Here is a 14,252-nt window from a genome sequence, read left to right on the forward strand (position 1 = left end):
ATCGTTTACCCACTGGTGGGTGGAAACAGGCTTGAACTTAGTTCTGTTTAAATCCAAATCTCATGCTCTAAATGACTTAGCGGTACTGCCACTCATATGTTACAATTGGTTTACATGACAATGTGAGGTTTACTCCAACCATTCTTACTTCATCTTGATGGAGAGACAAACAAACTAAAATAACAGTTTTTCTCTTATAAAAAGATTGAATTACATCTAATTATACAGAGAATAAAAGTATTATTTAAAAAACACATTTTGTTAACATAAGTGAAAACTTGGATTTTTTTAAGGCTTTAGATTTGTAAATATAGCCCCCTAAAAACGGCTGCTCCTAATAAGAGAATGCGTCATGGCATAATGCTTTATTTAATACAAATGTAGGCCACTATGTTTAATTCCCACATATAAATATCTCTAATTTGCCACATTAGTCTTAATGTCAATTATAATATTCATAACAACAACAGCAAGAAAGAATTGATTTTGTGTCAGGCATTTTTCTGTGCAAGCTACATCTAAATATCAATCTCTTTCTATTACTCACAACCCCTAGGAGAGATGTGTGTGTGTGTGTGTATACATTGTGTGTTTTGTGAGTTCAAGTTTATGAAACTTAGAAAACTAAGTTTAGACTTATACCTTGCAAGTCAGTGTTGAGGAAAAGTAAGTGTCCCACACTGCTATTTCTAGTATTTCCTCCCCAGCAAGGATGGTGGACTACAAGGTATGAAACATCTCCAGGGATGATGCAGCCTTGATTTGGTTCCTTGTGGAGGGCTTTCAGAGCCAACATACTGGCCTAGTGCACACGCCTCTACTCACAGCCCAGGCCCCAAGCCATCCATTTCAACCCCAGGTTCCTGCACACATGGCTCCCGAAACCCAGTCTGTAATTCATCATGCTTGGGGGTGGGAAATTGCCAAAATTACAGTCATTGCCTCTTTGTCATTTTTATTTGGTTTCCATATTCCAATTCTGAAAATTGCATTAACCAAGATACATTTTCTTAAAGGGTTCATTTTTGTTATTCTACTGATTCATATAATTTCTCCAAAATAATTCTAGTAAAATATTGCCCATTGTGCATTAACACTCACAGAATATTTTTCTCTTACAAAATTTACAAGATTTTCCACAGATAAACCTATGATGTTTCTCCATTTTAATGCAATAATCATTCCTCATGAGTAGAATTTTCCATCAAAATCTACCCTTTATTCTAGGCCAATCCTATTCACATCAAATCTTACAAGTCATGCTGTATTTTTTCTTAATAATTTGTATTTTGGTAACTAAATAATGATCCCATTTTCACTTTTGGTCCAGTATATCAATCTCCATGCTCTTTCTTGGGAGTTCATACAAAACAATGTTCCACATGCTAGCTAACTTAAATATTTTAGTACATAGGTGTCAGTTTGATTTTAGCTCAAAGTCCACATAACTGATGACCTATGTGGGACAGATATTTTTTCCCTGATAAAACTAGCCTGACATTAGCAGCATGAAAACCAGGCAAATATTTGAAGGATATAATGACAACGGAAGATGGCAATTAAAGGAGGGCATCGTGGGGACACTGAGAGAAAGCTTCCCCTTCTCCCTCTGAAGGCTTGCAGAAAATGAACCAATAAAAGGCAGATTCGTAGGAGAAATGGCCATATATATTAGTGAACATGCATAGCACAGGGGAGTCTCAGACAGTGATTGTCCAACAACGCAAGGAGGTCACGTGCTTATACACCCTTTTTCATGAGGGAAGGAAAGATGAGGGAGAGTAGGAGTAGAACTTTACGACTTTAGGAGAGATAAACAGAGCCAATGTTTAGATCATGGTTAATAAATAATTCTCCCTGGGAATTAAATGGGACCAGAGAACAGACAGTAGTTTGGGATGAAGTTCTTCTGGGCTCTAGGTGTGGTGTTGAATTTTCAATCTCCTCCTCTTTGATATGAGTTCTAATCTCTGGATAATGAAACGTCAGGGAAGGGATTGAAGGCAATTGTGTTTCTTTTTGGGGGCCTGGTTTTAGGTGCATAAGGGAATTTCAGAGAACAGCCTCATCCTGTGGCTTGGGAGAGGAAGAGGATTGAGAGAGAAAATTGGGAGGTCAGAGAGACCTTGAAGCTGCTTCTGTAGTTCAGCACGTCAAAGCACCATATTGTCGGGGCTCAGTTTTTGAGCCCCAACAGCCAAAATAACCCATTTTACACTTGACCTTTATCACACTTTTAAGTCTTTATAAAGGTTAAAGGTTAAGCATGTCATGAAATAAACTATGAAAAAGAAACAAACATCACAATGAAAGTAATGAGAAATTTATTACATGCTTACATTTCAAATGATTTGCATATTGTAAGGAAGTAAATCAGATTGAACCCATCACTTTTGTACTAATGCTGTTTGTGAGACTAAAACATACAGTCTGACATAAGCCAGTAGAAATAAGACTCACTGGTGACGTTTTCTCTAAAATTAAAATAAAACAATACATTTAAACTCTGATTTTATGATAAATTCATTTTGTACAATTGTAACTGATTTAAAAGAATTGACTTGGGTTTATGTTTTCCTGTGTCATAATTAAATTTCTATGAATTTTGTGGACAAAGAATATATTCATTTGTATTAGTGATCCCTGCAGTTTTCTATCTGCAGGAAAATAGTGATATATTACACTTCCTCTGTTAGGTGAAGATCTTTGGCACTAAGAAAACCAATCATGTCATGAGTTGAAATATTTTCATTTAAAAAGCACAGTTGGACATTAAAAATGTGATAATTTTTATGTCTTTAAACACTTTTTTGTAGGCCTTGGGTGTATAATGGCAATAGAAGAGAATAAGATAGCGCTGGTGTATACTGAAGTTACTCAGGAACAAACTATTTTGAGGCTCCTGAATCTAAATTGGTGACTATCTAATAGTAGTTACCACCTTGAAGGATCTCAGGGTTGCTTATTGAAAATATAAAAGGGCATAAATGTCTATAAAACGGTAGACAATGTAAACCAAGAATGCAAAAAAAAAAAAAAATGTTCTTCAATTTTGCTCTCTAAATATCCAAATCTCTATGACCAGTGAAAACTCTGGATCAGAGGATTTCAAATTCTTCATAATTAAGAATTTGTGGTCCTAAAAATGTGGTCCTATCATAAGGGTGATAGAATAAGGTCACTCTGCAGAAAAGCTTCCAGCAAGGCATGGCTTTTGTGCACTTCTGTTATGTCCAGAACATTGCCATCAATTGACCATTTGTGGATGAAAAGCTTTGCTAAAAGAAGAGCCAAGACTCGCAGCCAAGTAACAGAGCCAGAGCCTAAGAGCTGGAAGAGTTGCCCATTGCTAGAGGTGGCTAGATTCCACAGAGTGGAGTCAGGGATATGTTTTACAAAGACTCACCAAGGGAAGCCAAGCTCGGAGCAAGGTTCGGTTAAGAAATGAAGAGATGGAGCAGGAAGCCAATGGGCTTAAGTCAACAGTGAGAGTCACCTTCACAAGGTCTCACTTTTTATGCACAGCCTGACTTTTTCTTCATTGGAAAGGGAGTGCATCTTAGTTTGAGCAACTGATTTTTGCATAAGAGACAGAAAATTCGTTTTAGCATCAGTCACACTGTAATTTGATTTGGATTGATAACACCTATAGGTTTTTACATTGAAGAAAACTATGTTTAATCACGAAAGTAAATACTAGCTATGAGAAGAAGTTGCAGCATGAATCCGGTTATAACCAACCTTTCCCACCCCATGAAAACATTGTCTTCGGCTGGGCGCGGTGGCTCACGCCTATAATCCCAGCACTTTGGGAGGCCAAGATGGGAGGATTTCCTGAGGTCAGGAGTTCGAGACCTTCCTGGCTCACATGGTGAAACCCCGTCACTACTAAAAATACAAAAAAATAAAAAAATAAAAAACACACACCTGTAGTCCCAACTACTGGGAAGGCTGAGACAGGAGAATCATTTTAACCCGGGAGGCAGAGGTTGCAGTGAGCTGAAATCGTGCCACTGCACTCCAGCCTGGGTGACAGAAGGAGACTGTGTCAAAAAAAAAAAATTCATTGTCTTCACTCAATTTTCTAAGCATATAATCAAAACACTGTGTTGGCACACTGCGTTGGCTTTTTTTTTTTTTTTTAAATTTACTTATTATTATTATACTTTAAGTTGTAGGGTACATGTGCATAACGTGCAGGTTTGTTACATATGTATACTTGTGCCATGTTGGTGTGCTGCACCCATCAACTCGTCATTTACATCAGGTATAACTCCCAATGCAATCTCTCCCCCCTCCCCCCTCCCCAATATAGGCCCCGGTGTGTGATGTTCCCCTTCCTGAGTCCAAGTGATCTCATTGTTCAGTTCCCACCTATGAGTGAGAACATGCGGTGTTTGGTTTTCTGTTCTTGTGATAGTTTGCTAAGAATGATGGTTTCCAGCTGCATCCATGTCCCTACAAAGGACACAAACTCATCCTTTTTTATGGCTGCATAGTATTCCATGGTGTATATGTGCCACATTTTCTTAATCCAATCTGTCACTGATGGACATTTGGGTTGATTCCAAGTCTTTGCTATTGTGAATAGTGCCGCAATAAACATACGTGTGCATGTGTCTTTATAGCAGCATAATTTATAATCCTTTGGGTATATACCCAGTAATGGGATGGCTGGGTCATATGGTACATCTAGTTCTAGATCCTTGAGGAATCGCCATACTGTTTTCCATAATGGTTGAACTAGTTTACAATCCCACCAACAGTGTAAAAGTGTTCCTATTTCTCCACATCCTCTCCAGCACCTGTTGTTTCCTGACTTTTTAATGATCGCCATTCTAACTGGTGTGAGATGGTATCTCATTGTGGTTTTGATTTGCATTTCTCTGATGACCAGTGATGATGAGCATTTTTTCATGTGTCTGTTGGCTGTATGAATGTCTTCTTTTGAGAAATGTCTGTTCACATCCTTTGCCCACTTTTTGATGGGGTTGTTTGTTTTTTTCTTGTAAATTTGTTTGAGTTCTTTGTAGGTTCTGGATATTAGCCCTTTGTCAGATGAGTAGATTGCAAAAATGTTCTCCCATTCTGTAGGTTGCCTGTTCACTCTGATGGTAGTTTCTTTTGCTGTGCAGAAGCTCTTTAGTTTAATGAGATCCCATTTGTCAATTTTGGCTTTTGCTGCCGTTGCTTTTGGTGTTTTAGACATGAAGTCTTTGCCCATGCCTATGTCCTGAATGGTACTACCTAGGTTTTCCTCTAGGATTTTTATGGTATTAGGTCTAACATTTAAGTCTCTAATCCATCTTGAATTAATTTTCGTATAAGGAGTAAGGAAAGGATCCAGTTTCAGCTTTCTACTTATGGCTAGCCAATTTTCCCAGCACCATTTATTAAATAGGGAATCCTTTCCCCATTTCTTGTTTCTCTCAGGTTTGTCAAAGATCAGATGGCTGTAGATGTGTGGTATTATTTCTGAGGACTCTGTTCTGTTCCATTGGTCTATATCTCTGTTTTGGTACCAGTACCATGCTGTTTTGGTTACTGTAGCCTTGTAGTATAGTTTGAAGTCAGGTAGCTTGATGCCTCCAGCTTTGTTCTTTTGACTTAGGATTGTCTTGGAGATGCGGGCTCTTTTTTGGTTCCATATGAACTTTAAAGCAGTTTTTTCCAATTCTGTGAAGAAACTCGTTGGTAGCTTGATGGGGATGGCATTGAATCTATAAATTACCTTGGGCAGTATGGCCATTTTCACGATATTGATTCTTCCTATCCATGAGCATGGTATGTTCTTCCATTTGTTTGTGTCCTCTTTTATTTCACTGAGCAGTGGTTTGTAGTTCTCCTTGAAGAGGTCCTTTACATCCCTTGTAAGTTGGATTCCTAGGTATTTGATTCTCTTTGAAGCAATTGTGAATGAAAGTTCATTCCTGATTTGGCTCTCTGTTTGTCTGTTACTGGTGTATAAGAATGCTTGTGATTTTTGCACATTAATTTTGTATCCTGAGACTTTGCTGAAGTTGCTTATCAGCTTAAGGAGATTTTGGGCTGAGACAATGGGGTTTTCTAAATATACAATCATGTCATCTGCAAACAGGGACAATTTGACTTCTTCTTTTCCTAACTGAATACCCTTGATTTCTTTCTCTTACCTGATTGCCCTAGCCAGAACTTCCAACACTATGTTGAATAGGAGTGGTGAGAGAGGGCATCCCTGTCTTGTGCCAGTTTTCGAAGGGAATTTTTCCAGTTTTTGCCCATTCAGTATGATATTGGCTGTGGGTTTGTCATAGATAGCTGTTATTATTTTGAGGTACGTTCCATCAAAACCGAATTTATTGAGCGTTTTTAGCATGAAGGGCTGTTGAATTTTGTCAAAAGCCTTTTCTGCATCAATTGAGATAATCATGTGGTTCTTGTCTTTGGTTCTGTTTATATGCTGGATTATGTTTATTGATTTGCGAATGTTGAACCAGCCTTGCATCCCAGGGATGAAGCCCACTTGATCATGGTGGATAAGCTTCTTGATGTGTTGCTGAATCCGGTTTGCCAGTACTTTATTGAGGATTTTTGCATCGATGTTCATCAGGGATATTGGTCTAAAATTCTCTTTTTTTGTTGTGTCTCTGCCAGGCTTTGGTATCAGGATGATGTTGGCCTCATAAAATGAGTTAGGGAGGATTCCCTCTTTTTCTATTGATTGGAATAGTTTCAGAAGGTACTCCTCCTTGTACCTCTGGTAGAATTCAGCTGTGAATCCATCTGGTCCTGGACTTTTTTTGGTTGGTAGGCTATTAATTATTGCCTCAATTTCAGAGCCTGCTATTGGTCTATTCAGGGATTCAACTTCTTCCTGGTTTAGTCTTGGAAGAGTGTAAGTGTCCAGGAAATTATCCATTTCTTCTAGATTTTCCAGTTTATTTGCGTAGAGGTGTTTATAGTATTCTCTGATGGTAGTTTGTATTTCTGTGGGGTCGGTGGTGATATCCCCTTTATCATTTTTAATTGCGTCGATTTGATTCTTCTCTCTTTTCTTCTTTATCAGTCTTGCTAGTGGTCTGTCAATTTTGTTGATCTTTTCAAAAAACCAACTCCTGGATTCATTGATTTTTTGGAGGGTTTTTTGTGTTTCTATCTCCTTCAGTTCTGCTCTGATCTTAGTTATTTCTTGCCTTCTGCTAGCTTTTGAATGTGTTTGCTCTTGCTTCTCTAGTTCTTTTAATTGTGATGTTAGAGTGTCAATTTTAGATCTTTCCTGCTTTCTCTTGTGGGCATTTAGTGCTATAAATTTCCCTCTACACACTGCTTTAAATGTGTCCCAGAGATTCTGGTATGTTGTATCTTTGTTCTCATTGGTTTCAAAGAACGTCTTTATTTTTGCCTTCATTTCGTTATGTACCCAGTAGTCATTCAGGAGCAGGTTGTTCAGTTTCCATGTAGTTGAGCGGTTTTGATTGAGTTTCTTAGTCCTGAGTTGTAGTTTGATTGCACTGTGGTCTGAGAGACAGTTTGTTATAATTTCTGTTCTTGTACATTTGCTGAGGAGTGCTTTACTTCCAATTACGTGATCAATTTTGGAGTAAGTACGATGTGGTTCTGAGAAGAATGTATATTCTGTTGATTTGGGGTGGAGAGTTCTATAGATGTGTATTAGGTCTGCTTGCTGCAGAGATGAGTTCAATTCCTGGATATCCTTGTTAACTTTCTGTCTCATTGATCTGTCTAATGTTGACAGTGGAGTGTTGAAGTCTCCCATTATTATTGTATGGGAGTCTAAGTCTCTTTGTAAGTCTCTAAGGACTTGCTTGATGAATCTGGGTGCTCCTGTATTGGGTGCATATATATTTAGGATAGTTAGCTCTTCCTGTTGAATTGATCCCTTTACCATTATGTAATGGCCTTCTTTGTCTCTTTTGATCTTTGATGGTTTAAAGTCTGTTTTATCAGAGACTAGTATTGCAACCCCCGCTTTTTTTTTGTTTTCCATTTGCTTGGTAAATCTTCCTCCATCCCTTTATTTTGAGCCTATGTATGTCTCTGCGTGTGAGATGGGTCTCCTGAATACAGCAGACTGATGGGTCTTGACTCTTTATCCAGTTTGCCAGTCTGTGTCTTTTAATTGGAGCATTTAGTCCATTTACATTTAAGGTTAAGATTGTTATGTGTGAACTTGATCCTGCCATTATGATATTAACTGGTTATTTTGCTCGTTAGTTGATGCAGTTTCTTCCTTGCCTCGATGGTCTTTACATTTTGGCATGTTTTTGCAATGGCTGGTACCGGTTGTTCCTTTCCATGTTTAGTGCTTCCTTCAGGGTCTCTTGTAAGGCAGGCCTAGTGGTGACAAAATCTCTCAGCATTTGTTTATCTGTAAAGGATTTTATTTCTCCTTCACTTATGAAACTTAGTTTGGCTGGATATGAAATTCTGGGTTGAAAATTCTTTTCTTTAAGAATGTTGAATATTGGCCCCCACTCTCTTCTGGCTTGGAGAGTTTCTGCCGAGAGATCTGCTGTTAGTCTGATGGGCTTCCCTTTGTGGGTAACCCGACCTTTCTCTCTGGCTGCCCTTAAGATTTTTTCCTTCATTTCAACTTTGGTGAATCTGGCAATTATGTGTCTTGGAGTTGCTCTTCTCGAGGAGTATCTTTGTGGCGTTCTCTGTATTTCCTGGATTTGAATGTTGGCCTGCCCTACTAGGTTGGGGAAGTTCTCCTGGATGATATCCTGAAGAGTGTTTTCCAACTTGGTTCCATTTTCCCCCTCACTTTCAGGCACCCCAATCAGACGTAGATTTGGTCTTTTTACATAATCCCATACTTCTTGCAGGCTTTGTTCATTTCTTTTTCTTCTTTTTTCTTTTGGTTTCTCTTCTCGCTTCATTTCATTCATTTGATCCTCAATCGCTGATACTCTTTCTTCCAGTTGATCGAGTCGGTTACTGAAGCTTGTGCATTTGTCACGTATTTCTCGTGTCATGGTTTTCATCTCTTTCATTTCGTTTATGACCTTCTCTGCATTAATTACTCTAGCCATCAATTCTTCCACTTTTTTTTCAAGATTTTTAGTTTCTTTGCGCTGGGTACGTAATTCCTCCTTTAGCTCTGAGAAATTTGATGGACTGAAGCCTTCTTCTCTCATCTCATCAAAGTCATTCTCCGTCTAGCTTTGATCCGTTGCTGGCGATGAGCTGCGCTCCTTTGCCAGGGGAGATGCGCTCTTATTTTTTGAATTTCCAGCTTTTCTGCCCTGCTTTTCCCCATCTTTGTGGTTTTATCTGCCGCTGGTCTTTGATGATGATGGTGACGTACTGATGGGGTTTTGGTGTAGGTGTCCTTCCTATTTGATAGTTTTCCTTCTAACAGTCAGGACCCTCAGCTGTAGGTCTGTTGGAGATTGCTTGAGGTCCACTCCAGACCCTGTTTGCCTGGGTATCAGCAGCAGAGGCTGCAGAAGATAGAATATTTCTGAACAGCGAGTGTACTTGTCTGATTCTTGCTTTGGAAGCTTCCTCTCAGGGGTGTACTCCACCCTGTGAGGTGTGGGGTGTCAGACTGCCCCTAGTGGGGGATGTCTCCCAGTTAGGCTGCTCAGGGGTCAGGGACCCACTTGAGCAGGGTGTCTGTCCCTTCTCAGATCTCAGCCTCCATGTTGGGAGATCCACTGCTCTCTTCAAAGCTGTCAGACAGAGTCGTTTGCGTCTGCAGAGTTTTCTGCTGTATTTGTTATTGTTTACTGTGCCCTGTCCCCAGAGGTGGAGTGTACAGAGACAGGCAGGTTTCCTTGAGCTGCTGTGAGCTCCACCCAGTTCGAGCTTCCCAGCGGCTTTGTTTACCTACTTAAGCCTCAGCAATGGCGGGTGCCCCTCCCCCAGCCTCGCTGCTGCCTTGCCGGTAGATCACAGACTGCTGTGCTAGCAATGAGGGAAGCTCCGTGGGTGTGGGACCCTCCCGGCCAGGTGTGGGATATGATCTCCTGGTGTGCCTGTTTGCTTAAAGCGCAGTATTGGGGTGGGAGTTACCCGATTTTCCAGGTGTTGTGTGTCTCAGTTCCCCTGGCTAGGAAAAGGGATTCCCTTCCCCCTCGCGCTTCCCAGGTGAGGCAATGCCTCTCCCTGCTTCAGCTCTCGCTGGTCGGGCTGCAGCAGCTGACCAGCACCGATCGTCCGGCACTTCCCAGTGAGATGAACCCAGTACCTCAGTTGAAAATGCAGAAATCACCGGTCTTCTGTGTTGCTCGCGCTGGGAGTTGGAGACTGGAGCTGTTCCTATTCAGCCATCTTGCTCCGCGAGCCCCGCGATTGCTTTTAAATACAAATTAGGTTTCGGCCATATTACTAACATGTTGCTCCCAAAGTGTATCTCCAATTTTTGGACATAAATCCAGAGGGAATCTAATAGGATTGCTCAAGTATTATATGGGAAAGTGATCTGAAACTTCTAAAGCAGGGCATCAATGTAAATAGTTGTTTCTATAACTACAGTAAAGAAAACTCTTTTTCCAGTTTTCATTGTAATGTGCAATTTTAAAGTAGTATCATCCTCCTGTTAAACCTTCTTTTCTATACCTTTTAATTTTTTTTATTCAAGAAACTCTCAATGCCAGCGTCCTCTCAGAGTACTTCCTTGCTTCTCTAGGCCACACTGAGTTCTTCCTTTCTGAATTCTTTTTCATGTGTGGTCCAAATGACAGAATCCTGCATGTAATTTCTTTGGTATTGTTTTATATACATCCTTAATCTAAATTTTTTGAGGACTGAAAGCAGATTGTAATAATTAGAAAATCTCTCAGAGGATGGCCATGGCAGATTCACTGTGAACAGGGCACTTGGCATTTTTATATATGAATAGGTGACTTCTGGAAGAAATGTGGCTGCAGAGGTTAGATACTGCCTTTTCTGCTGAAAACAACATAAAAGCAAAAAGGAGAATGAGAAAAACAGACCTCTACTCCTGTCAAAACCAAAGATCTCAAAACATTTTTAAGAGCTGCTAAAGCAGCTAAGATTGAGCAGAAGCTGCAGAGAAGGGATTGAAACCAGAATAGAGAAGAGCTCAGAAAGCCTAAGCAAAAGCACATTTCCTGAAGATGAAGGACTCACCTGAAGTTCGCATGCTATGCTTCTTCCTTATGCCAATGGAAATCAAACCTAAAATGAGCAGAGCTAGGAGAAAATGTTCTCCTACGCCTTGTTTAGTTCCATGGTACTGCAGAGATGGGCCGTACTAACTCGCCGAGATAAACCATAGTGGCTGGAGGCATCTATTTTGGCAGAGCTATTTCAGCACCATTACACCTGTTCTCTCACCTGATGCTTTTTCCCCAGTAATCCTTAGGAGGGCCCAAGGAGAAGGTGGGGCTGAAATGTCTGTTAGGAAGTTATTACTAATTGAACAATGAACAGTGACTCTCATCCACAAATCAGATACCTCACTCAACTTCCTTGACAAAAGGCCTGGAAGGATTAGGGGAAAGATTTTTGTCTTGAAAACCAAACCAGTGGGAAATTCTCAACCCCTATAATAAATATCATTAGTCTTATTTTACTATGCTACTCTATTGCTATTAAAATAATCTACGTGTATGTTTTTCTTAAATCATGAGGAAAAGGGAACTATTGTATTTTGAAAACATAATAGAGTTAAAATACTTTCATATGTTTCATTTAATTTCATTCAAATTCATCTATATTATGATAAAAATGTATAAGCAAGTTTTACTTATAAAAATTCTAATCAATGCTAATGCAAGTATTGAATCTGTGGCTTCTGCTACTGAAATGCTTTATTAACCATACTTAATTGTTTCCTTCTAAACAGTGTGAATGAGTGAAGGTAAGGAAAGTCTTAATAATATAATATTTAATGAAGACTAAGATGACATTATTTAAAAATTACACTATTATGTTATATACCACCAAGAAAGAAAATGCACTGCCAGTTAAACTGTGATATGGAGAGTTTGCATGTCCACGATAGAAAGCACCTAAATATCAGTGATATTAAATGCTACGATGCGTCTATCACAGATGCTAAAATGTAAAAACAAGGATTAGAATTGATGAAAATTTGATATGTTTAAGCTAAGAGAAAATTAAAACTTGAAAAATAAATTCCACAATTTTATAAATGTGACAAATGATTGGATTTGAGTTAAATTTGATTTGTGAAAATGATGTGATTCAGTCTAACCTTTTAATAATAACCCCTCAAAGAATAGTTTATTGCTGGTTGCTAATATCTAATGTGACTCAATTTTGGTTAACACTTCAAAGGGGTTGTGTCATTTTTGTTTGTGTATGATAAGAATGAAATAAAAGGTAAACATATAATTGTCTTTTATCAATTACACACTTCCAGATATGGAAGGGTGCTTAAAGCTAAATTCTCACTGTCAACCAATGTATTTTGAAAATTTGTGGTTCTTGACTCTTGACTCAATCACTTACTATTAAGTTTCTTTTTGTTTGCTAAGTTAGCTTGATGTATTTTCACTTATAGCTTTCCAAAAATAATCAATAAAACACGCTTGAGTCAACAATCAGGATCTTTGTTAAAATAGCAACTACCAGAATGTATATTTAGGGCATGAGAACGAATCTACTTTTCTCAAATTTTCATGATATAGGCAAGAGACGTCTACTGAGGAAAATCAGGAGTTTCCATTTACATAATGTATTAAATTCTCTATGAATTATCTCATAAAATAGGAAAATAATTAGTGAATTACTCTTGAGTTTTTTGTTCTAACATTAAATATCTATTCCATTTTGCAATTGATATCACCCCAAAACCCTGCCTTTTTCTTTTAAAGAGCATTTATGCTTATCTCATGGTTGGGAGAATGCAGTGTTTAAAGAAAACCATGTAGGTTTTCATGATAATAGTCATAAATTAATTTCTGAGGAACAAGAATTTTTAATCACTTTCTTCTTCATCTGACATCACCTCTCTAAAAAGAATCACAGAAAGAGAGTTTTAACTATCTGTGGGATTTAGAATTATATTTAAATAAACTTAATTTACCATTATTTGCTGTTAAGGTGTATTAGGTTTAATAAATTCAGGCCCTAATACGTAGAATATATCATCATTATAAAATAGTCTTTCCTTTAAGATAACCTTGCTTCCATGGATATTTTTAAAGGACACTAAGATTTTATAAAGCAGGCTGTTTAAAGAAACTAAGGGTTATTCCAGGTGGTAGCACTTTAAAATAACATACAACTCCTACTTCTTGTCTGTCTGTCTATCTATCTATCTATTTATCTATCTATCTATCTATTTTCCTCCATCCATATGTCAACAGAACCCTGTTCTCAAAGAGCTGGATTTTATCTAGCATAAATTTTGTAAAATGGGGTTTGTCTCAATTACACTGCTAACTCTTTTTAAATTTTTTTCTTTTTTTCCTACATTATTCCCATCAACTTGGTAACATTCTGCTTCCTCTACCTATATGAGTAGGAGGGGGATGGAGGGCAGGCCACACACCCAACAGTGCCATTCAAGGTTCCATGTGTCTTTGGCTCTACCACAGTGGCAGAAAAGCAAGGAGATTCCTCAGAGAAAGTTAAAATATCAGTGGAGAAAAATTTTTAATGTATGACCCATATAATAGCCTCTGTATTTTAAGAGAAGCAACTTAAAATCTCAATTCCTTCACTCAAGTTGTTTGAATATATTTGCACCTGCAGGCATTTTTATATGAGAGAGGTGAATTTGATATTTAATGAGTACCTATTTTGCAAAGGGTAGTTTGAGGAAAAGAAAATAAGTCTTTGGTGGCTATTTTCATTCAAAAAAGTTAAGACAGGTTTTTTGAGTTTTATGTAAAACATGGAATATGTTTATAACAGACTCATTATATTTATTACAATATTAATTATAAAAATGTATACTAAAATGTTAGTATCTAGGCATCATTTGCTAGTGGAAACAAATAATTAGTTCCAAAAACTTGTCATTCAGCAGGCCACCAGGAGAGGCAAGATGAGTCACCCAAGTCTTAGGTAGCAGGCATTCATCATTGACTTGCACAGCCCCTAAGCATCCTTCTAATGCCTGTATTGCTCAAAATGTTAAAGTAGGATCCAGAATGTTTTATTTCTTTTTCTGTTTTCTGAAACAACTATATTTGATATTTTTGAAAGACATTTCTTAGATCTTTATATGTAAGTCTCTAATGACTTCCCACCACGGTGAACTGAGATCATTCTCCTCCAGAACTTTAGCTTCTCCATTTTCATTTTAA

This window comes from Macaca nemestrina, chromosome 16, assembly GCF_043159975.1.
Source record: "Macaca nemestrina isolate mMacNem1 chromosome 16, mMacNem.hap1, whole genome shotgun sequence".
Lineage (NCBI taxonomy): Eukaryota > Metazoa > Chordata > Mammalia > Primates > Cercopithecidae > Macaca > Macaca nemestrina.